A 24,538-nucleotide genomic window follows, 5' to 3' on the forward strand; every position below is an offset into this window, starting at 1 on the left:
TATTCATTCCATCTCCCTTGAGATTCCCACAGGGTGGCTGAAAAATCAAGCCCAGAGCTCATATGCTTCTGAATGGGTGTGGTTCTTTGCTCTTGATCACGTATCTTTAAAGGCCACATGACCTTGTTCAAAGTCAGCCTTTCCTCCTGCCCAGTTGAGAGGAGACCCAATGGGATGCAGCACCACCATCCCAGAGTCCCTCTGCTCAGTGACAGATGCCACAAGCATTCTCTACAAAGCCCAGGACTGGGAGGTGGATGACAGGAATGTGGAACCCACTTTGTCATTTCCTTTCCTGCCCAGGAGAGTCCACATGCCAAATGTCTGGCTATGCCCTCTTATTTGAAAACCACCAAAGCCTCCTCTGATTGGATCTTTCTTAATTCTTCAATTCTTAAAGGATCTGATACCCCAGAAAACAAATGAGTGGAGGAGTAGTTTTAACTTCCACCAAGGGCTGCTTCTAAATGGATGGACCATGAGAAGAAGAGTTGAGTTTGTGCATTCTGCTTTTTTTTTTTTTAAGATTTATTTATTAATTTTGGCTATACTAGGTCTTCATTGCTTTGCATGGGCTTCCTCTAGTTGCAGCGAATGGGGCTACTCTTGGTTGCAGCATGAGGGCTTTTCACTGCAGTGGCTTTTCTTGTTTTGGATCACAAGCTCTAGGCTTGCAGACTTCAGTGGTTGCAGCCTGTGGGTTCAGTAGCTATGGTTCAAGGGCTCTAGAATGCTGGCTCAATAGTTGTGGCACACGGGCTTCATTGCCTCACAACATGTGGGATCTTCCTGGACCAGGGATCAAACCGGTGTCCCTTACATTGCTGGGAGGATTCTTAACCACTGGACCACCAGGGAAGCCCCTCCCTGCTTCTTTAGTTCCTGCCCATCTCATCTCATTACTCTGCACCAGGAAATAACTCTCAATGACAAGACTCAGCACCTTTTCCTAAGTGTCTTTGATGTATCCAGCATATTCATCAGCATAGTATCTGGAATCATCACAAATGCCCTACAAGCATTCTCAACTCACAGATAGGAAAAAAGCTGCTGAACCAGTCCTCAGTCAGGGCCCACAGTCAGATGTTCCCACTACACAAAGTCTCAGGGCCTGGGACACTGGGACCCACTGCCTGTCTGCACCTACAAGAAACAAGGGGCCTTAGCACTTCTCATGTGTGGAGAGTCTCAGCTACTATAGAGATAAGATGCAGACAATAATTCTTATATTAGTTGGTTCTCCAGAGAAACAGAACCAATAGAAGAAAGAGAGATTGTAAGGAATTGGTTCATACGACTGTGGGGTCTGGAAAGTCTAAAATCTGCAGGGCAAGCCTTAGGTTGCAAATTCAGAGTTGAAGTTGCAGCAATGAATCTGAGAAACTGAAGCAGGGTTTTTCTCTCACAGTCTTGAAGTAGAACTCCTTCTTTGGGAAACTTTGCTCTGATGATCTTCAAACTGATTGATGAGGCCTACTCACATTATGGGGGCTTCCCAGGTGGTGCTAGTGGTAAAGAACTTGCCTGCCAATGCAGGAGATGTAGGAGATGTAAGATACGTGGGTTTGATCCCTGGGTCGGGAAGATGCCCAGGAGGAGGACATGGCAACCCACTCCAGTATTCTTGCCTGGAGAATCCCATGGACAGAAGAGCCAAGTGGGCTACAGTCCATAGGGTCTCCACCACAGTCTGACACAACTGAAGTGACTCACACACACACACACGCACGCACCCACTTTATGAAGGGTTATTTGCTTTACTTTAATGTCAATGGATTGGAAATATCAATCACATCTAGAAATATCTTTCCAGCAACATCTAGACAGAATTCTGAGCAAATTATTGGGCCCTGTGGCCTGGCCAAGGTGACATGTAAACTGTCACCATCCCTATACAGTGCAATACAGTTGAAAGTGTTTTTCTGCTCCAGGTGGCTTCCCCCTGACAAATGCAGGAACTGCCTGGAGTGTCACTGAGGCCCAGGTGCCAGGTGAAGTCTGAGGCAAGGACCATCTAGGCAGCTCCAGCCCCATGCCGGGCCCAGCCAGCTGTCCCCGCTCAAGGACAAGCTGTGGACACCTTCCACTTGCTGGCTTTCAACTCTGGGATTTTTTTTCAGTGTGTTTGTTTTTGTTTACTAATCTTTGAGGATGTATTTATTCTGTTTTAAAAACTCTTTAACCCTTGTAACTCTGCCATGTTTCACAAATTCCGTGTTTCTTATTTATGCTGTTTTTGCTTTCCTTTTGCATTCTTATCCATCTTTTACCATCCATCTTTGTAACTGTCAAGTTTGCTGATTTTACTTTTCTCCATTTTTCCCCCTATCTCAAAAAGAGAGTAAAAGAAGCAGTCTTTTCATGTTTATCTGTTTTTCTTTGTAATTATTTTGTATTCATTTAGGTCTTTTTTAGCCCCCACCATGCCCCATGTATTTTTCCTTCCCTCAGTCTCCTAATACTTTTTCTTTCATGATGGACTTCTAGGCTAATTTTCCATTTCACTAGTTTTAGTAATATTTCTTTGCTTTTGTTATTTAGCTGATTCTTATTATACTTTTGCTAACTATTCCTCTTTTTCATCATTTGTTTTAGAGTTATCATTTTACCCACTCAAGTTTTAAAACGTTTCCTTCAATGATTCTTCACTTTTCATTGCCTTGTTGGCATTTCTTTTCACTATTTTCACATGTCTATCGTCTGTCTCTGTCCCATGAGCATTGGGACTGGAGGCTGACAAACCCCTGGGGCTGGTAAGAGTCAGGGCACAGGCACCGATACAACTTGCATTTCTTCATCTGTATTTTTCAACTTAAATCTGCTCTGTATTTTGTTTTTATTTATTTACTTCATTTATTCATTTTACTTTTGGCTACACTGGGTCCTTGTTGCTGCACGCCGGTTTTCTCTAGTTGCAAAGCACAGGCTTCTCATTGTAGTGCCTTCCCTTGTTGCTGAGCATGTGTGCTAGGCATGCAGGCTTCAGTAGTTATGGCACGTGGGTTCAGCCACCCCGAGGCATGTTAGATCCTCTTGGACAAGGGATCAAACCCATGTGCCCTGCATCACAAGAAGGATTCCCAACCATTGGACCACCAGGGAAGTCCTGCTCTGTATTTTATACTTCATATTCTCCTTAAGTCACAAATAGATATCCTCATGCAAATAAGCAAAGAGTGGTCGTGAAGACTCTGCCCATGAAGAAATCACAACAGTGGACTAGCTTGGGCAATGTTTCTCAAAAGGGATTTGGGGAGCTCCTGCCTCAGGACTGCTTGGGGAGGATGCCAACATGGGTATTCCTGCACCAGAACCTTTTTCAGAAACTCCTCAGATGATTTGCATGCAGATAGAACTTGAGCCGCAGACTCAAGGTCCCTAGTTTAAAGGCCTCTTCTTCCCTCCAGCTGGCATTCGGTCTTCCCATCTTCCTGCACCCAGAGGCCCCCAACCCACTTGGCCCCACTTCAGCAAGGGTATCTCTTTTCCAGGATATTCAGGTCCTGGCCAAGCAGAGAGATCCCTGGACCATGAAACTGCACTGTTTGCTGATAGGGTGTCCTTTGGTCTGGTGGCTCAGACAGTTAAGAATCTGTCTGCAATGCAGGAGACCCAGGTTTGATCCCTGGGTCAGGAAGATCCCATGGAGAAGGGAATGGCAATCCCCTCCAGTATTCTTGGATGGAGAATTCCATGGACAGAGGAGCCTGGTGGGCTATAGTCCATGGGGTCACAAACAGTCTGGCATGACTGAGCAACTTTCACTCACCACCCCCAGAAGGAGCTGACACCTGAACTCCCATCCATCTGAGTCCATGGCCCAGGATGATGGGCAGGCAGAAGTAGCAGAGAACCCCACAGAGCAGAGAATCTGAGGGCAATTACAGAGGTAGGGGGAGGGGCCAGCTACTTGCCAAAAGCTGTACCATGTTATCAAGTTCCAGTGAACAAGGAGGGCAAGTAAAAGTGTGGCCAGGATGACCCAGAACTTAGGCAGATACAGGGGCCCCCCAAACCCTGACCCAGGCTGAAGAGCTTCCAGAGCTGTGAACAGACTCTGCTCCAACTGCAGAGGCACCTGGGCCTGGGAAAAAGCAGCATCTTGGAGCTTTCAACACAACCTGGGTCAGGATCCATACTAGGGGGCCTTATGGGGAGCCAAATGGTATAAAATACATGCCTAGAATGTACTATTCAGTAAAAAGGGAGAGGAGGTGAGACAAACTGCCCAGAAAGAGATCTTTCTTCCTCAAATTCAAACCTTTCTCAGCAACCATGAAGTGAGGAATCTCCCTAATTCCCCTAATCTTGTCACTTCCCAGCCCCAACAACAGTAGACCTCTCTCAATGGTTATTAGCAGTCTTATATCCCTTATAAGATATGGCTACCATGGCCATAACAAACACCACAGAGAAACGTGCTCTCTCACAGTCCTGGAGGCTAAAAGTTCGAGATCAAGGTGTAGGCTACACTGGTTCCTCAAGAGGTCTCTTCTCTTGGCAGATAGATGGCTGTCTTCTCCCCGTATCCTCACATGGTCATCCTGCTCTGCATGTCTGGATCTTGATCTCCCTTTAAAAAAAAAAAAAAAAAAAAAAAGTCTTTATTGATTATGTTACAGTATTGTTTCTGTTTTGCACCTTGGTCCTTTGACCATGAGGCAAGGGATCTTAGCTCCCTGATCAGAGATCAAACCTGCACCCCCTGCATTGAAAAGTGCCGTTTTAACCACCACACCACCACGAAGGTCCCCTGATCTCCTCTTCTTATAAGGACACCAGTCCTATGGGGTTAGGACTCCACTTCATCTTAATCACCCCTTCAATGACCCTGTCCCCAAACACAGTCACATTCTGAGGTCCTAGAGATTATGACTTCAACATACAAATTTGGAGGTAACATGATTTGGCCCATGCTGCTTCTGCTGTTAAGTCGCTTCGGTCGTGTCCAACTCTGTGTGACCCCATAGACGGCAGCCCACGAGGCTCCCCCATCCCTGGGATTCTCCAGGCAAGAACACTGGAGTGGGTTGCCATTTCCTTCTCCAATGCATGAAACTGAAAAGTGAAAGTGAAGTCACTGAGTCTTGTCCGACTCTTAGCGACCCCATGGACTGTGGCCCACCAGGCTCCTCCGTCCATGGGAATTTCCAGGCAAGAGTGCTGGAGTGGGGTGCCATTGCCTTCTCCAGATTTGGCCCATAACAATTGCCAAATGCAAACTCATGGTGTTCATTCTGTGCCAGCTCAGGCTGATTGCAGGTCCATGAGAGTCTGGAGCACTGCTCTGAGTGGGCACTACACTCAGTCCGGGACCTCTGTGAGGGGTCACTTGGACCCTGCCCACCTGTCCTGCAGGCGCTCTGCTTCCTTTTCCATCTCCCTTTCCTCTGCTGCTCCACACATGGCCTTCTCTGCAGAACTGGTCTTGCCTCTCCTTATCTCAAAAGTGTGCTTATCTTAAAAGTGTTTCTGCTTTCATGCTTTCTTCAGTCTTTTACTATAAAATTCCAGGCCAAGAATCTACAGGGAAAAAAATGATCGCTAACCAGAAACCCTGTAGAAACAGCATATAGTATTCAGTTGTCCTGGGAATGAGTGATCATTACATGAAAAGTAACTTTCAAGTAAAACTCAGGTTGAGTTTCTCACTCAGTTTAGTTCCGTCACTCAGTCATGTCCAACTCTTTGAGACCTTATGGATTGCAGCATGCCAGGCTTCCTTGTCCATCACCAACACCTGGAGCTTGCTCAAACTCATGTCCATCAAGTCAGTGATGCCATCCAACCATCTCATCCTCTGTTGTCCCCTTCTCCTCCCGCCTTCAATCTTTCCTGGAATCAGGGTCTTTTCCAATGAGTCAGTTCTTCTCATTAGGTGGCCAAAATATTGGGGTTTCAGCTTCAGCATCAGTCCTCCCAATGAATATTCTGGACTGATTGCCTTTAGGATGGACTGGTTGTATCTCCTTGCTGTCCAAGGGACTCTCAAGAATCTTCTCCAACACCACAGTTCAAAAGCATCAATTCTTCTGCACTCAGCTTTCTTTATAATCCAACTCTCATATCCATATGTGATTACTGGAAAAACCAAAGCTTTGACTAGATGGACCTTTGCTGGCAAAGCAATGTCTCTGCTTTTTAATATGCTGTCTAGGTTGGTCATAGCTTTTCTTTCAAGTACCAAGGGTTTTTTAATTTCATGGCTGCAGTCACCATCTGCAGTGATTTTGGAGCCAAAAAAAAATAAAAGTCTGACACTGTTCCAGTTATTTGCCATGAAGTGATGGGACCAGGTGCCTGATCTTTGTTTTCTGAATGTTGAGTTTTAAGCAAACATTTTCACTCTCCTCTTTCACTTTCATCAAGAGGCTCTTTAGTTCTTCACTTTCTGCCATAGGGTGGTATCATCTGCATATCTGAGGTTATTGATATTTCTCCTGGAAATCTTGATTACAGCTTGTGTTTCATCCAGCCCGGCATTTCGCATGATGTACTCTGCATATAAGTTATATAAGCAGGGTGACAATATACAGACTTGACGTACTCTTTTCCCAATTTGGAACCAGTCTGTTGTTCTACGTCTGGTTCTAACTGTTGCTTCCTGACCTCCATACAGATTTCTCAGGAGGCACGTAAGGTGGTCTGGTATTCCCATCTCTTTAAGAATTTTCCAGTTTGTTGTGATCCATACAGCCAAAAACTTTGGTATAATCAGTAAACCAGAAGTAGATGTTTTTCTGGAACTCTCTTGCTTTTTCAGTGATCCAACAGATGTTGGCAATTTGATCTCTGGTTCCTCTGCCTTTTCTAAATCCAGCTTGAACATCTGGAAGTTCATGGTTCATGTACTGTTGAAGCTTGGCTTGGAGAATTTTGAGCATTACTTTGCTAGTGTGTGAGATGAGTGCAACTGTGTGGTAGTTTGAACATACTTTGGCATTGCCTTTCTTTGGGATTGGATGCAAGCTAATCTTTTCCAGTCCTGTGGCCACTGTTGAGTTTTCCAAATTTGCTGGCATATTGAGTGCAGCACTTTCACAGCATCATCTTTTAGGATTTGAAATAGTTCCACTGGAATTCCATTACCTCCACTAGCTTTGTTCATAGTGATGCTTCCTAAGGCCCACTTGACTTTGCATTCCAGGATGTCTGGCTCTAGGTGAGTGATCACACCATCATGATTATCTGGGTCATGAAGATCACTTTTTTATAGTTCTTCTGTGTATTCTTGCCACTTTTTCTTAATATCTTCTGCTTCTGTTAGGTCCATACAATTTCCTTCCTTTATTGTGCCCATCTTTGCATGAAATGTTCCCTTGGTATCTATAATTTTCTTGAAGAGATCACTAGTCTTTCCCATTCTATTGTTTTCCTCTGTTTCTTTGCATTGATCAATAAGGAAGGCTTTCTTATCTCTCCTTGCTATGCTTTGGAACTTTGTGTTCAAATGGGTATATCTTTCCTTTTCTCCTTTGCTTTTCCCTTCTCTTCTTTTCTCAGCTATTTGTAAGGCCTCCTCAGACAATCACTTTGCCTTTTTGCATTTCTTTTTCTTGGGGATGGTCTTGATCCCTGTCTCCTGTACAATGTCACAAACCTCCATCCATAGTTCTTCAGGCACTCTGTCTATTAGATCTAATCCCTTGAATCTATTTGTCACTTTCACTGTATAATCATAAGGGATTTGGTTTAGGTCATACCTGAATGGTCTAGTGGTTTTCCCTACTTTCTTCAATTTCAGTCTGAATTTGGCAATAAGGAGTTCATGATCTAAGCTACAGTCAGCTCTCGGTCTTGTTTTTGCTGACTGCATAGAGCTTCTCCATCTTTGGCTGCAAAGAATATAATCAACCTGATTTCAGTATTGACCATCTAGTGATGTCCATGTGTAGAGTTTTCTCCTGTGTTGTTGGAAAAGGGTGTTTGCTATGACCAGTGCATTCTCTTGGCAAAACTCTATTAGCCTTTATCTGGCTTCATTCTGTACTCCAAGGCCAAATTTGCCTATTACTCCAGGTGTTTCTTGGCTTCCTATTTTTGCATTCCAGTCCCCTGTAATGAAAAGGACATCTTTTTGGGGTGTTAGTTCTAAAAGGTCTTGTAAGTCTTCACAGAACCGTTCTACTTCAGCTTCTTCAGCATTACTGGTTGGGGCATAGACTTGGATTACCATGATATTGAATGGTTTGTCTTGGAAATGAACAGAGATCATCCTGTCATTTCTGAGACTGCATCCAAGTACTACCTTTCAAACTCTTTTGTTGACTATGATGGCTACTCCATTTCTTCTAAGGGATTCCCACAGTAGTAGATATAATGGTCATCTGAGTTAAATTCACTCATTCCTGTGCATTTTAGTTCACCGATTCCTACAATGTCAATGTTCATTCTTGTCATCTCCTCTTTGACCACTTCCAATTTGCCTTGATTCATGGACATAACAATCCAGGTTCCTATGCAATATTGTTCTTTGCAGCTTCGGACTTTACTTCCATCACCAGTCACATCCACAGCTGGATGTTGTTTTTGCTTTGGCTCTATTTCTTCAGTCTTTCTGGAGTTATTTCTCCACTGATCTCCAGTAGCATATTGGATACCTACTGACCTGGGGAATTCATCTTTCAGTGTCCTGTCTTTTTGCCTTTTCATACTGTTCATGGGGTTCTCAAGGCAAGAATACTGAAGTGCTTTGTCATTTCCTTCTCCAGTGGACCACATCTTATCAGAACTCTCCACTATGACCCGTCCGTCTTGGGTGACCCTACAAGGCATGACTCATAGTTTCACTGAGTTAGACAAGGCTGTGGTCCATGTGATCAGTTTGATTAGTTTTCTGTAATTGTGGTTTTCATTCTGTCTGCCTTCTGATGGAGAACGATAAAGACTTTTGGAAGCTTCCTGATGGGAGAGAGTGAGGGGGAAACTGGGTCGTTTTCTGATGGGTGGGGCCATGCTCAGTAAATGTTTAATCCAATTCTCTGTTCATGGACTGTGTTCCTTCCCTGTTATTTGATCTGAGGCCAAACTATGATGGAGGTAATGAAGATAATGGTGACCTCCTTCAAAAGGTCCTGTGCATGCACTGCTGCACTCAGTGCCCCCTACCCTGAAGCAGGCCACCACCGACCCATGCCTCTGCCAGAGACTCCTGGACACTCACAGACAAGTCTGGGTCAGTCTCTTGTGGAGTCACTGCTCCTCTCTCCTGGATCCTGGTGCAAACAAGGTTTTGTTTGTGCCGTCCAAGAGTCTGTTTTCCCAGTCCTGTGTAAGTTCTAGTGGCTCTTTGGTGGGGTTAATGGCGACCTCCTCCAAGAGGGCTTATGCCATACCTAAGTCTGCTGCACCCAGAGCCCCTGCCCTTGCGGCAGGCCACTGCTGACCCATATCTCCACAGGAGACATTCAAACACTCAAAGACAGGTCTGGCTCAGTCTCTGTGGAGTCTCCTGGGGCACACAAGGTTTCGTTTGATTCCTCCAAGTGTCTCTGGTGAGTATGGGGTTTGATTCTAAATGCAATTTTGCCCCTCCTATTGTCTTGCTGGGGCTTCTCCTTTGCCCTTGGACATAGGGTCTTTTTCCGGTAGGATCCAACATTCTCCTGTCGATGGTTGTTCAGAAGTGAGTTGTAAATTTAGAGTTCTCTCAGGAGAAGATGAGCGCACATCCTTCTATGCCACCATCTTGAGTTTCTCACTAGTTGAACATAAATGAAAATAAGACAAAAAGGACAGGGTCACATTTCCCAAATGAACAGAATAAGTTTGCATCAGGAAACATTTGAACATATGCAACTGAAACTGACAGCAGTTTGAAGGCCAGCACCAGGTTAACATAGGCAGTAACTGAGAATGTCACATCTAGCCTGTGGTCCCAAGACAGTTTTGCTTAGTTGTGGAAATTAATTCTCTCCAGCCTTTTCTACAGACATCAAAAATAATGTTGCTATTTCAGAAATTCTGTATTAGTGCTTATCTTCAGAAGTTCCTTATTTCTGGACAAGTGGGCAATGTCTTCCATTTTTGTCTTCCCTCTCCTCTCCCACTTCCCACCCCATGGTTCCCCAGAAACCCTGTGATTTCACTGGTTTTCAGTACTTGTCCTGAGGCTTCCCAGGTGGTGCTAGTGGTAAAGAACCCAAAGAACATTTCCTGCCAATGAAGGAGATGTAAGAGACGCAGGTTCGATCCCTGGATCAGGAAGATCTCCTGGAAGAGGGCATGGCAACCCACTCCAGTTTTCTTACCTGGAGAATCCCACAGACAGAGAAGCCTAGCAGGCTACACTCCATAGGGTGGCAAAGAGTCAGACATGACTGAAGCGACATAGCTTGCAGTACTTTTCCTAACCCCTGTGTTAGTCATGATTCAAACACCTCAGATCAAACATTTTATTCTTACAGTACACATGTAACATTGAGGTACATGTGGCAAAGAAAAGTAACTACTTGCTCAGATCAAATATTTTGTAAACATGGTGGGGAGGGAAGTTGCAAGGCAGTCGTGATCAGGAACTGGAGTGGTAGATATGACATGGTCCAGATAACATGGCCTTCCAGATCTGGTAACAGCTGCCCAGGAGGAGCGTCCTTCCCTCCCTCTCTGCTGTGTTACTAGTGGAATACCACTCAACCTTCCAAAAGAAGCTAATTCTGCCATATACAACCACGGACACACATATGAACCTGGAGGACATGACACTAAGAGAAATAAACCAGCTACAGAAAGACAAATACTGCATGATTCACTGCTCTGAGGAAGCTAAAATAGTCAAAGTCATAGGTTGGAAGAGGAGGGTAGTTACTGCCAGGAACAAGGGGGAGATGGGGAGCTATTAGTCATTAGGGATAAAGTTTCAGTCAAGTAAGATAACTACATATTGGCTGCAGAGCATCATGCCTATAGTCTACTGGACCATACTACTCACACAAATGTTTGTTAAAGGGGAAAATCTCAGGTTGAGTTCTTACCACAATAAATTAAAGTTTGAGAGAGAGAGAGGAAAATGGCCATGTGCTTCCAGGTTATGGGCTTGCTTCTCCCAGGGGCTTTCTCTCTAACTAGGTCAGTCTCCCTGCTTCTTCCCACTCCTATTCCCTGTTCCACCAGGGTTGCCAATATCCCAGCCTGCTTAACTACCATGCCTGACCCAGTTACAGCACGTAGCCATCAAGGCCAGCCTTGGCTCTAGGGGCTTACACTGCATGAGCCACCATTCTTGGTCCGCAGCCCCTCAGCTCCTTACATGACAGTGCAGAGTCCCAGTGTGGCACTCTGGGCCACTCATCTCCACCCCTGCCCCTCAACCCTGACATCCATGAGGCAACTTGACCACAGGCAGCTGTAACACATCATGGTTATTTGCAGCAAAACGGAAGCCTGCCCCAAACCACTGATTTCTAGGAACCTCCGTTTAGATTCCAAGAATAATATTTATGGCAGACATTGTGACGATGCCATGATTGCTGGAAGCTGCAAGGCTTTGCAGCTCACAAGGCAGTGATGTGATTTCTTCCTGCTGTCCCTAATTAGGTTCAGCCCCTTCTAACATTTAGTAAATGATTTTTACGGTGAGTGTCAGAGCTAACTGTACTCTGGAAAAGCATTGCTTCTCTAAGTCTAGCTCTCCCTCCAGCATAAGCCAGGAGCTCAGCTGAGATCTCCCAGCCTTCACCTTCTATGAACCACTTTAGGAAAGACAGATGGTCCAGGAATGAGAAAGTAAATCTGCTTCTGTTCATGATGGGTCATTTCTGTAGGACTGGAGCAAAGGAGAACATATCCATGGACTTACTATCTTAGAATCACAGAACAGGCTCCATTATTTGAGCCTTCTTTGTGAAGTCTTGTCATCAAGAACAAGCACATTAACACATTATTCAATGAATACGTCTTATGTACCTCCTATGCTCCAGGTTTCATGCTGGCTCTTCAGACTTAAAGACCCTTCCCTTGCTCTAGCAGATTTTAATAGAATAAAATAATGAGCAGAGTAGACTTTAATGTATATAAGAATTTAGTATATGTTAAAGGATCCATTAGAAAAAAAAATGGGATATGGGCTATTTTACGTTAGGAAAATGACTTGCAGTTTGTAACCAAAAAGATAATAAGTTCTTATCCCATATACCTATCAAAATAAATTCCTAACAGAGTTAAGAATTAAATCAAAATATAAAAGATTTCTGTTGGGCAAAGGACTTGCTAATATAAAACATTAAAATAAAGTGGAAATGAAATGATAGATTAGACATTGAGTTTTAAGCATCTTTATATGCTACACATGAAATACAAAAATCTTTTTTGAAAAATATGTATTCTATTGATAGATCATATAGAAAAATCTCAAATAAAGTTTATCACAGGCTTATATCCCAAAAAATATCCATCAGGGATTGGATATGAAGCAACAGTCAGCAGGAGGGAAAACATAGAAAGTAATAAAAATATGGATAAACTATCCTGCAATTATTTTCTCTGCATGTGACACCACCCTATCTTTCTCCATTGAGCTTCTACTCACCTTCAAGGTCTCTATGATCACTATCTTCCCTGTGAGGATTTCTCTGCCTCCCTCTGGGCCCCATCTTATGAGTTGAATGGTTAAAATTCGATGGGGCAACTCTTCAGTCCTCAGCATGGGGCTTTTGTTTGGGTCCATTTATCACCATTTTCCACTTAATGAGAAAAATAGGAAAAAAAAAGATTGAAATAAAAATAGTTGTCTTATCAAAAAAATTAAGCTAAAATTGTCAGTATCTGAATATGATACAACCATTTACATAGAATTACTCAATAAATTATTGAAAAAAGTAAGCAAGTTTAACAAGGTTTCTGGATACAAGATTAATACACAAAATGTAGCAACATTTCTCCACATTCTAATTTTTAATGCATAAAATATAATGGAAAATACAGCACAGACTCAGAACACCAACTAAAATGTATTAAAGTGGATTATTTTAATTCAATCAAGTGCTTTCTCATCAAGTTTTATCAATGTAATGATAGAACTCAAACTTTGAAGACACTCTGCTGCCAGCCTGAAAACTACTGCAAAACGGTGTCAGCTGTGAACAGAAGTGTCTGCTCCAGGTGGAGACAGATTGCAGGTTGCTGTCTTGAACTACTCCCATGGGATCCCTTCTAGGCTTTCCCAGACCTCACAGGAAGCTGCACGTCTGCTTCTTGGGCAGCAGTGAAACACTGGGTGTGTTTGCAACTGGCAGTTGCAAAGCTTAGCCTGATGTAGTGGAGCAGCTAGTGCTAGGGGCCCTCATGTTGCCCATGACCTACAGAGACCATGAATGAGCACACCACATAAACCAGCCTCTTACCCTCCTTCTGAGCAGCCAAAGATGGGGCTGCCTGGGGCCAGAGGCTAGGAGTCCTGGGATTCCAGCCACACCAATCTCCGCTCTGCTCTGCCATTCTGAGGACAGATGGACACCCCCCCCAACCCATGTGCTGTGATACCCATAAGGACACTGCTGAACCTCAACTTTACCCTTCTCACCAGTTCCCACATTGGCTCTGAACACCCTTCTAGGCACTATGCAGATAGAACAAGTTTTTTTAAAATCTGATCAGGTGACTGTTCTAAACACTTGAGCAGTTTCAAATCTCTGTTGAGTAAACACAAACATCCATGAAGTAGATGGCACTGCGTGAATGAAGCCAACCTTACAGCATCCTCTGGGGCTGACCCCCAGTCACTGTCTGCATTCAGGCTGCACTGCTCTTGTCCAGGCCCTTGAACACACTTCTCTCCTTCCCATCACTGAACTTGCCCAAGAGGGTCTTTCCATGGGCACCACCCCATACCACCACCTTGGGCAAGGAAACCTCCTCTTCTTTCTGAGCTCAGCCCAGTCTCAATTCCCCAGGGCCACTTCCCTGATCTCTCCACAGAGACATCCTTTGTAGTTACTTGTTGCAGTTATAACTTGAAACTCATATTGTGACTCCAAGAGTGACATTCATTCTCCTTGCTAGAATATGGTCCCATGCCTTAGCCAGCCAGGATTGTCATAAGAAACTACAAAAGACCGGGTGGCTTAAATTATAAACATTTGTTTCACCCAGTGCTGGAGGCTGGAAGATGAGGGTGCCAGCAGGGCTAGTGTCTGATGACTGCTCTTTTCATGGCTTGCAGACAATCTCCTTCTAGCTATGTCCTCACAAGACACATACACACACAGAGAGAAAGCACACTTTGGTGTCTCTTCTTATGAGGACACTAATTATATCAGATCAGGGCACCATCCTCATTACTTTATTTAATCTTAAATACTTCCTTAAAGGCCCACCTCCAAATCCAGCCATAGTGGATTTGGACCTCATAATCCACTATGAGGTCCTCATAATCCTATTGAGAGAGTCATTTCCTAGGCAGGTTGATAAGAAGTCTAGGGGTCCCCAGGGAGAGAGGCATCTGGAATTCTCATGGAGGAAGAAAGGACAAAAATTTTTTTTTCACTCTACATTCCTTAGGATTATACAACAATAATGTATCCTGCTCGAGGACAGTCTCTGGAAAAAACCTTCTGGCTAATCCTATTATCTTAAAATGTAAATTATGGGAGTAGGTCTAGTGAGGGACAACCTCCAGACATTCTTTTGATTCACTGTAATAACTAATTAGAGAGTATATAACTCCATTGCTAACACTAGCAAGGGGGTACTCTTTCTGCCCCCTTCTGATGCCTATGTCAGAAGCTTTCTCTATCTCCTTTATACTTTAATAAAACTTTATTACACAAAAGATCTTAGCGATCAGCCTCGTCTCTGGCCCTGGATTGAATTCTTCTCCTCCAGAGGCCAAGAATCCCAGCATCTTTTCATGATTCAGCAACAACTTTCCACTATGAGTTCCTCATAGATTAGGACCTCAGTGTTACAAATATGAAAGCTGAGGGGACACTAACATTCATTTCAGAGAGTCCATGGGAACAGAAATGATGTCTTGTCTTCTTTTGCTCATCATTTTGTCCTCAGCACCTAGCAGAGAATCTGGCATTAAGTAATCAGTAAACATGTTGAATAAATACACAAATTAAGCAATAATTTTTCTAGATGACCCATAGATTATGTAATTTCTGTATTTGGCTCATCTGTTAAACCTGACATGGGGAAAGACCTAAGAAATAGCTTAGATATTTATAGTTTCTGAAGGCAACCACCTAAATTTAAAGCAAATGTCACAAGGGCAGACTTGCAGCTTCCTATAATGTCTCCATGTTTTGTTATGGGCTGTGAGTTATCATGAGGTTGATGAGAAAAGAATTGAATTAGAAAGATGGTATAGAGCCTTGCAATGAGGGAAAGGAATTTTCTCTTACAAAAGCTTTAGTCAAATAAATATATTCTTTTAAATTATGATTAAGTTTCACATATGCTGCTCCATTGGTGTTTTCATTATAATATGAAAAACTTTCCCAATATTACATTGGGAATATTGAAGCAGAAAAATCTCCCACAGTTACTGCTCACACAGCTACTTATTACAACAGGTAGCATGGGGTGAAGGGAGAGGGCAGAGGATTGTTCTGATGGCTCTAACTTTAATGTATAAAATATCTAAGAATTTGAACTGAACTGAGAGACAAAAAAAGGGTCTGGTCTTGACTCATCCACAAACAAGCTTTGCAACTTTGAACAAAACACTTTGCCTTTCAATCCAGCTTCAATGTTTTATAAATTTATGATTTTGTTTCTCTATAACATTCGTAATGGTAAGCCAAAGCACACATTTGCTTTCCTGAGAAAGCTCCAAATAGCAAAACAATGACATTCTGAGAGGAGGCCATTGAGAGAATGAGAGATTACTTAAAGTCACACTCTACGATGAGTGATGATCAAACTGCTAAATACTGAAACTCTGTCTTCTCACTCTGCCCAATCTGCTCAATAAAGTCAGAGTCAGTTGTAGCAGAAGGGACCCTAAGCGGCAAGAAAAGATCAGCATGATCATTTGACCTTTGTTCTCTGTTCATCCACTCATCCAAGAATCCAAAGAACAAAGTAAGAGGTGTCAAGGGAATTAGGGGAGTTTATTTTTCTGTAAACCAAGAAATTATTGTGATGTGAGGTGTTGAAATTTTAAGGGAGGCTATATTTTTAGTATTTTCTTCCAGAATAACAAGTGCCAACTCTTGAGAAAGAGAGAAATCTGTACAAATTCCGAGCCTATTCTGATATACTCAAAACTGAGATTACCATGGGCAGATTATCTAGGTAGAACATGTGTTCTGGGGCAGTCAGATGTTCATAGGACTGCTGTCCTAATGTGGTGAACAAAAATTCCCCTGGAAGGCTCTCTATCATCCCTTCAGATATATCTATATCCAAGAGTCAATGGCCTGAAAACAAGAACTGAATGTACTGATTACAACAGAAGTGAATCTGCTCACTTAGGAATAAACAAGACTACCAGGTGCCTTGAAGAAACAAAAGCAAATACATTGTTTAGTCCACACCAGGTGCCAAGCAAATGGTACTAGGTGCTTCATACATGTTATCTAATTTAACACTCATAAGAATCCAGGGAGCTAAGAATATAACTTTTATTTGATACGAGAAGAAGGGAAGACTCAGAACATCCCATTGGCTCAGATGGCACATCTATTATTAGCCCCACTGTGAATGTGTGACTTTGGCTGCTGGACGACCTGAGAGAGCATAGATGAGATCAACCTGAAACTGACTGGTGTCATTTCAGGAAGTCTCCAAAGATCTCCGGTACCATAGCCCTTTATGTCAGCACCGAGGAGAATTCAGCAAGAGCAAAGTGGTAGATAAGAAGTGATTTATTAGAACAGGACGCTGATGAGGCTTACAAGCAGGTGGGTGAGAAATGCTGCTCCCCAAGAACTTAGTGGGCTTTTGTTTTATAAGCAAAGTAAAAGCAGGGTGCAGGAGGACTTTCTTTGTCTTTCTTGAGTAGACGTCATTTCTCCATCATCAGTTCCTCCCCCAGATAGGGTAGGGAAGTTTACTTGTCCCTCCCTATATGGTTAGGCCAGGACTGTCAAAGCATTTTGGAAAAATATTTTCAGGTCTCAGTACAATGAGGGTTTTTCGTTTTGAAAAGTCATCTTCCCATCAATGATTGTTTATTGTGTGCACAGAGCCTGTTTTGAGGGTCATTAACTTACTGAGTCACTGGGCAGGATGTGGGTCTTATGCCGCCATTGTTTTACTGTTTGGGGGCATGTCCCATGCTTCTGTTGCATGTTCTGTTGCTAAGCAAGCCTGCTTGGTTGTGTGGTTAAATAAACCTGCTTTCTCGAGTAATCATTAACTTACCAGAGTTTCCCATATTTCGCTACTTATAATCCCTAGTGGGATTAACTATTTAATCACCTATTTTGCCCCTTCATCTTGTCCCTTTCAAACCCAATTGCATTACTTGGGAGAAGAAAAGCTAGCTGCCATCACTTATTTATTAACTCATTGAGCACAAAGTTAGTGAAGCATTGATAGCATCAGCAGTTCCCAAAGGGTGGTTTCCATGTGAATTGCCTGGGCAAGTAACTACAGCAACCACCCCAGGGCAGCCAGCCTGGGTAGGGCCTAATGATTTTCATTCAGTGAACTTCTGTGGGGGTGTATGTGTGTGTGTGTGTGTGTGTTAGTCACTCAGTCATGTCCAACTCTTTGTGACCCCATGGACTGTAGCGTGCCAGGCTCCCCCATCCATGGGATTCCCCAGGCAAGAATACTGGAGTGGGGTGCCATTTCCTTTTCCAAATGAACTTCTAGATGATGCCAATGTTTAGGGTCCATGGGTCACATTTTGAGTAGTAAGTGCTAGTTGGCCAGTCTTTGGAAGGCCAGAGAAGAACATAAAAATCAATAAGACATAGTTCTTAACCTTGAGGTACTCACAAGTCTAACAGAGAAAGACACACATGACAAATAGGCTGAATTTTGTCAGACTCTGAAATGCCAGACTCTTCAGGAAACCCCTAGCCTTCTGGAGTGAGAAGTAGAGAAAACCTCATCAAGGAGGCTTTGGGGCTGAGCTTGAGACAAGAGGAGCAGTCTTCTCAGAGAGAAGCTGGGGTGAAGTTCATTCTGGCAAAGCAGCCGGATTAGGGACAGCAAGTTTATAAGTTAAGGGACAGCAAGTTTCACAGAAACCCATTTCAAATGCAGTGTTAAAAACAGCACAAATCACAAGAAGGTCTGAATCCATGATCCAGATTAACAATGAGAAAAATATCAGACAAATTCAAAATTCAGGGACAGTCTACAAAACATCTAACCAGGGTTCCTCAAACTATCAGGATCTTGGAAAAGAAGAAGAGACTGAGATGCTGTCACAGACCAGGGCAGACCAGGGAAGGAGCATGACCGAAGGCAATGTGGTATCTTGGACTAGATTCTGGAGCAATAAAAAAGGATATTAGTAGTAAAACTAGTGAGTGCCAAGTAATCAACTTTTCCATTGGTCTAAAATTATTTGAAAACTAAATGTTTAGTTTAAAAAATGTAACACTGCATGAACCATATTAATATCAGGAAAAGCAGACTCAGAACAAAGAAAAGGACCAGAAATGAATATGGATCCAATTCAATGATAATAATGAATTCACCAAGAAGATATAATAATCCTAAATACAGAGATGTACCTAAAAACATACTCCAGGTACATAAGAGTGAAAATTGATATCAGTGAAAAGAGAAATAAACAAATTCACAATTATACTTGGAAATTTCCACACTCTAGCCTTAGTTCTCACTACAAAAAGGAAACAGAAATTCACCAAGGATATAAAAGATTTAAAAATACTGTGACAACCTGGGTGGGGTGAGGTGGGAGGTGGGAAGGAGGTTCAAGAAGGAGGGGACATATGTTATAACTATGGCTGATTCACATTGATGTATGGCAGAAACCAACACAATATTGTAAAGCAATTATCTTCCAACTAGGAATAAATCATTAAAAAAAATAATTTTAAAAAACACTATAAAATAAAACTTGACTTAATTGAAATATATAAAACAATTCATTCCACAAAGCAGAAGACGCCTTTTAAAGCACAAGACACATGCACCAAGATGAGGTATATGCAGTCTCATAAAATTAACACTAACAAATGTAAAAGATTTGAATCATACATATTATGTTTTCTAACAAAGACAGAATTAACCTAATGTCGACTTTAAAAATATTTACAACCTAAAAGTTGAGAGTTGTTTTTTATTCAGCGGGAATTTCAGGACTCCAAGCCTGGGAGGCAACATTTCAAGGAACCCTGAGAGAAAAACTCTGAGGAGGTGAGGGGAGGAGCCAGCGTACATAGTAGTTTTGCAATAATAAGGGGCAGATAGTCTGAACATCAAAAGATGTTTGTTAATTAAAGAAAACCAGATATCCCAAGTAAAGGAATTTAGTGGGTGTTTATTTATGGGAAGAGGCAAGAGTCTGGGCTCACTGAAAGCATTCCTTTCATATGCATCTCACCTATCTGAGACCAGTATCTTATTTTCAGGTCCTGAGCTTCCTTTCCTCAGGGCTTACTGTAGGGAGTGGCTGTAGTCTGATGGCTGTTAGATGGCAGGTGTCCTTCTTCCCGCATTCCTGTAGGACTCACCAGCTCAAATTGGTGGTGGTAGTCACTAAGTTGTGACCGACTCTTATGACCCCCATGGACTGTAGCCTGCCAGGCTCCTCTGTCCATGGGGTTCTCCAGGCAAGAACACTGGAGTAGGTTGCCATTTCCTTCTCCAAGGATCTTCCTAACCCAGGAATTGAACCCAGGTCTCCTACATTGTAGGCAGATTCTTTAAGCTACCAGGGAAGCTCCGCAATCACTGACAACTGTAACATCCTGCCGGGAGCCACCACGGGAGATCCCACCCATGACAAAGGTCTTGCGGAGAGAGCCATCACAGGCAAAGGCAGATCATGGCTCAAGGGACCCCTGAATCTGCTCGAGCATCTACCCCAAAACTAGAATCTGTCTGTCTTACTATATTATGCCTTTCACCAACTCTTCTGACATTAACAAGGGGCTATCCCCGACCACCTTTCTTTGGAAAAAATCAACTTAGGGCTTTAGTTAATAAGTCTCCTGGGCATGAAAGGAATATTTCTATTTTAACCCCTCTGTTGGCATTCTAGCTTGCCTGACAGGTTTATCCATATGCTTGCAATTAACACACATGATTGTTCACATCTCCCTAACCTTGAACGGGACGGGAAGCCAAAATATTCTAAAAGTCCTAATGAGCATAGAGTCCTTTAAGGGATGACAAATTATTAGAATAGATAGTACTGGTAAAGGGCTTCATCATTGGGCAAATGCTTGCTGCCAAGTGCCCATATCCCTTATCCATTGTGTACCTGGGAGTGCATTGGTTAACATAGTTGGAATGTAAGAAAAACAAGTAGCAGCCTTGGAATTCACCACATCAGACCTTTGAGCTAATTGGTTCTTTCTTTGTTGTGACCCACTGCACCTTTGCTCCCTGAGAATGTAACTCTGTTTAGTACTTTCTGAGGCTGGGAGAAATAAAGAAGAAACACTTTAAGGGAAAATAAGTTTTCTGGTTGAGCAGCCTTTATCAAAAAAGGGTCATAAAATGTCCACAGGCCTCCAAGTCCAGAAGATAATGTACACAACATTGTTTATGGGAAAGGTATGCAGAAAAAATCCTGGTTTTGATAAAGACAAAACAGATGTAATGTTTGGGCTGACTCTGTATGACTGCATCTTTCATTTCCCTCTATGTACAAGTCAAGGTATAAAAGTTCCTTTTGAAAATAAAGTTATGGGCCTTGCTCACCGAAGCTTGGTCTCCCCGTATCGTTCTTTTTTTCCTTTTCCCTCCTTTTCTCTCTCTGTTCTTCTTTCAGGATGACTCCTTGGAACACAGGAGCTTTATTGGCTATCTGTGTAAACCAAGGAAGATCAAGCCCTGCTCTCTGCTTTGCTATCTTTATCACCTAGGCCGTCATCCTGAGGGTACCCCTGGATCCTGCTGGGGCTGGACCCATCCTTCTTTACTGATAGTAATTTCTCACTAGAAATCAAAAACAAAAAGAAGTCTGGAAAAATTTCCCAAATACATAGCAACTAAATTACACACTTCTAAATAGTACATGACCAACCTAGACAGCATATTAAAAAGCAGAGACATTACTTTGCCAACAAAGGTCAGTCTAGTCAAAGCTATGGTTTTTCCAGTAGTCATGTATGGATGTGACAGTTGGCCCATAAAGAAAGTTGAGCGCTGAAGAATTGATTCTTTGGAACTGTAATGTTGGAGAAAACTCTTGAGAGTTCCTTGGACTGCAAGGAGATCAAACAAGTCAATCCTAAAAGAAATCAGTCCTAAATATTCATTGGAAGGACTGATGCTGAAGCTCCAATACTTTGGCCACCTGATGTGAAGAACTGACTCATTGGAAAAGACCCTGATGATGGGAAAGACTGAAGGTAGGAGGAGAAGGGGATGACAGAGGATGAGATTGTTGGATGGCATCACTGACTCGATAGACATGAGTTTGAGCAAGCTCCAGGAACTGGTGATGGACAGGGAAGCCTGACATACTGCAGTCCAAGGGGTCGCAAAGAGTTGGACACGACTGAGCAACTGAACTGAACTGAGCTGAGCCAAGGGGAGAACACAGCAGACTACTGCCTCAAGAACTGTGTGCTGCCCTGCAAGGGGAACTGAGAGACTTTATAGATAGGGCTCTCAGTGGGGAAGAGGAGATGATAAGGAGCAAAGTAATAAGAATCTTGAATATTCTTCTTCTTGCATTGTTTCCAAACAGTCATTGCTGGCATCAGGTAGCCCAGTAATTGGGTCCATTCATCTCTGGTTTATTACACTGCGGCCTTATTTCTGAGATGCAAAAAGCTACAAGGAGTGGTCTGAAGAGATTGGTGAAGGACAGGACGTAATTAACAGAGTTAAAGGGTAATCTCTGGTGGCTCAGACAGTAAAGAATCTACTTGCAACGCAGGAGACCTGGGTTTGACCCCAGAGTTTGGACGATCCCATGGAGAAGAGCATGGCAACCCACTCCATATTCTTGCCTGGGAAATCCCATGGACAAAGGAGCTTGGCAGGCTATAGTCCATGGGGTTGCAAAGAGTCAGACACAACTGGATGACCAACACTTTCACTTTCACACTTTAAAGGATAGGTGTGGATGTAACTTACACAGTGTCAGGTTAGTTTTGAGGACTATAAACTTAAGTTACAGACTACAGATTAGGAAGAGTTGAAGTAAAAACAAGGAGTGATCAGGCCTGTTCACTGTTCTTTTTATTTTCTTTGTTCTCAGGAAAGTGAAAGAAAATAAAGAAAAGCTCATTCCTGAAAGAAAAACTCATTCCTCTTTTTCCAGTTTCACTGCAACAGTCCAGGGTCCAATTAATCTGTGCTCAGAGCATGGTGTCGAAACAGAGGCCCGATGGGACAGTCTTAAACTGGACACTGTCCATGCTGACTGCTCTGATCATTCCTCTGAGGTCCTAAGCCCAAAGCTTTTAAATATACAAGAGAAAAATGTTTTAAATTTAGGAATGAAAGCATTGTCTACCCACACATAAACGGGCACACACAGGTATACGTGTGTGGGGGGTGTGTGTGGGCATGTGTGTGTGTATAGTAGGATTTAAAGAATTTGCTAGGTCTCAGGTGATTCTGGGATTACCTTGGTCAAAGTCTTAGGTAAGAACCCAAAATTGCTGTGTAGAGTGGCCTCAGAGAAAAAAGATGTTGCAAGAAAGCAAAGCCATGGGCCCAGTGAAGGGAGAGTGCAGTACGGAGCCAGCCGGCCCTCCTGCCTGAGTTGCTGTGGAGTGTGTTGCAGACAGGTTTATGTATTCTGCACTGTTTTCATTTTTTTGTGTGTTTTTTTTTTTTTTTTTGCTTTGGCTCTAAGGCCATCAGATTTTATTACAAGGGTTGCATGCCCCTCCAAAAAAACATTTTTTCCTGGGTAGCAGTGAAGCTGATCCTTCCTAAATCTGAATTATGTACACAGTAGATGAGATTTCAGTTTTTATTTCTTATTTATAATCCCGCAGGCATCAGTTAACTGTATTTCTCCAAATCCCCAGAGAAGGAAATGGCAACCCACTCTAGTACTCTTGCTTGGGAAATCCCACGGACAGAGGATCCTGGTGGGCTACAGTCCATGGAGTCAGAGAGTCAAACATGACTTAGAGACTAAAACACCACCACCATCCCTGTAGGGTCTCACTCCTTGAGCACTGAAGTGCAAATGACTCAATGTCCTGTATCCCGTCTTCATTGGGAAACTCCGTCTGCCCCTTCCCCACCACCCACCTTCAGACCTGGGGTCACACCCTGCCCCTGATATCCTCTGCTCTGCTCCTGTCAACTCACACCCTTTAGTTCTACAATAGCCACCAGCATGAGACTGTGATCTGGGACATGAGTTTCCTGAACGGAGTGGCCTCGTGGAAGAGAACTACCCTAGAGCATCATAGACAACGCCAGCTGAACTTCAGCAAGGTGCTGCCAGGAGCTACTCCCAGGACACTTTTCCTGCAGGACCTCCCTCCCAGCCAGCTCCAGCTTTCTCTGTCCTAGAACCTGGCCATTTCACAAGAATAACTCACACCCCAGCCTCTCCAGGGCTCAAGCTGTGCAGCCTTCCAAAGCCTCCTGTTATTGCCTCCAACTTCCCAGCACTCTTTTCTACATAAAAGTGAAAGTTGCTCAGTCGTGTCCGACTCTTTGTGACCCCATGAACTATATAGTCTGTTGAATTCTCTAGGCCAGACCCGTACAGTCCATGGAATTCTCCAGGCCAGAATACTGGAGGACAGTAGCCTTTTCCTTCTCCAGGGGATCTTCCCAACCCAGGGATCAAACCCAGGTCTCCTGCATTGCAGGCAGATTCTTTACCATCTGAGCCACAAGGGAAGCCCATTAAGGTGGGATACAATTGACATTCACCTTTGCCAAGCCATTTACATTTTACAGAGAATAAAGAATCCACCTGCAATGAAGGAGACACAGTTCATCTCTGGGTGGGGAAGGGCCCCTGGAGAAGGGAATGGCAACCCACTCCAGTATTCCAGATAATTCCATGGACAGAGGAGCCAGGTGGGCTACACCCCATGGGGTTGCAAAGAGTCGAACACAACTGAATGACTAACACTTAAACACTTTTATTTTACTTCCATCAGAAAATGTGTATCCCCTTTGATAAAAACATGTTCTGGTGTTTTGATGATGCTGTAAAGAGTTGAATTGCCATTCCTCACCTCTCCGAGAAAAGCTAATATTCTAAAACAGTATGTACCTAGAGAAATGCATTAAGAGGAACAACTACAGGAAATATGCATCACACCTGTAATCTCATTTAGACATTCCCCATCACAACAGATAGCCCCAGGGGCAGAGCAGTGGGTCCCTACCTTGGACTGAACTCCAGATAGTCCCTGCCTTGGACTGAACTCCACTTCTGAGCAAGCCTACAGGGAGGAGCAGCACCAGGCCAAAAGCATCCCCTTTCTCAAGTCAGTTCAGTTCAGTT

The 24,538-nt window shown here is 43.2% G+C and overlaps 1 long non-coding RNA gene across 2 annotated transcripts in view; it reads right to left on the minus strand.

Annotated features, from left to right (window-relative positions):
• Window positions 1-1,093: 1,093 nt before the first annotated feature.
• LOC138987531 (uncharacterized) overlaps window positions 1,094-24,538 on the minus strand; it is a 39,108-nt gene continuing 15,663 nt past the window's right edge. For both annotated transcript variants that reach the window (XR_011463889.1, XR_011463888.1), the window contains exons 2-3: window positions 12,527-12,680; window positions 1,094-4,573 (exon numbers count right to left, since the gene is read on the minus strand). This is a non-coding gene — a long non-coding RNA (uncharacterized lncRNA). The remainder of the gene's footprint in view (window positions 4,574-12,526; window positions 12,681-24,538) is intronic.

This window comes from Bos mutus, chromosome 4 (assembly GCF_027580195.1).
Source record: "Bos mutus isolate GX-2022 chromosome 4, NWIPB_WYAK_1.1, whole genome shotgun sequence".
Taxonomy (NCBI): domain Eukaryota; kingdom Metazoa; phylum Chordata; class Mammalia; order Artiodactyla; family Bovidae; genus Bos; species Bos mutus.